Consider the following 1,032-nt stretch of genomic DNA (forward strand, 5'->3'; position numbering starts at 1 on the left):
CCTAGGGTTGAGAGGCACATATGTTGGATCAGTGTCGGCATCTGTGTCCTCATCAATTAACCGGAAACTAGGGGCAACAGATTTTGAGTTGCCCCTCTTTGTGTAGGTGACCATCTTCTTGGGTGCCATCGTACCTGCGGGAGCGATATTAGTGCCCACGACTAACTAAAACTATACTAAGACAAAGTAGAAAGACTATATACGATCAACAATAAAATCCCAAATTTTTTCAGACAGACGCTACAGTGGTCATCCACGGGGGAGACCTACGGTCCGTAGACTGATCTACGGTCCGTGGATCAGGGTGCCTGACATATAGGTCGCAGATGGAAACCACGGAAGTGCAGAACGGTTCGTAGATGGATCTACGGACCGTAGTCCACCTCCGTGGTTTAACACTTGGTGAAATTTTTCATGTGCATCCATTTACGAACCCCATCTACGGTTCGTAGACGGATCTACGTTCCATAGACGGGGTATCGTGGATGCCATCTGTGCCAGGTATCATACATTTTAGCCTTAGTTTCCAACATTCACACAATCTCATCATGCATTTTCAACATTAAATTATGCTAGTTCTTCATTCTTAAGATTCCGACCGATTATTATACCAAACAATTTAGATTAGTTGTGGAACCCTAAGTCGAAACTAGCAGATAGTTATTACGATCACATACAATAATGCTACACAATCACTATCTATCGTTCCAAGGGCATTGTGCTATTCAAGTTTATCATCCAATTTCATCTAACAATTACCCAAGGTCAAGACCCAACTTCCGACTTTCTATATTCAAACTATGAATCGAAATTCAAAGTGAAGGGAAAAGTCTATTACCTTACAAGCAACAAGGAGTGGGGTGATTGCGTGATGATACTAAGCTTAGCAAGACCAAGGAGTCACCTCTTCGTTACTGACCACACACCGGACCCTTTTTGTTAGATTATGGGATTGGTTGTATTTAGAATGGAAGGGAGGTTGGGGAATTATGGACGGAATGATATGATGGAGGAGTTATGGAGTGATTTGGG

The sequence above is a fragment of the Solanum tuberosum genome, unplaced genomic scaffold (genome assembly GCF_000226075.1).
Source record: "Solanum tuberosum cultivar DM 1-3 516 R44 unplaced genomic scaffold, SolTub_3.0 scf00123, whole genome shotgun sequence".
NCBI classification, from domain to species: Eukaryota; Viridiplantae; Streptophyta; class Magnoliopsida; order Solanales; family Solanaceae; genus Solanum; species Solanum tuberosum.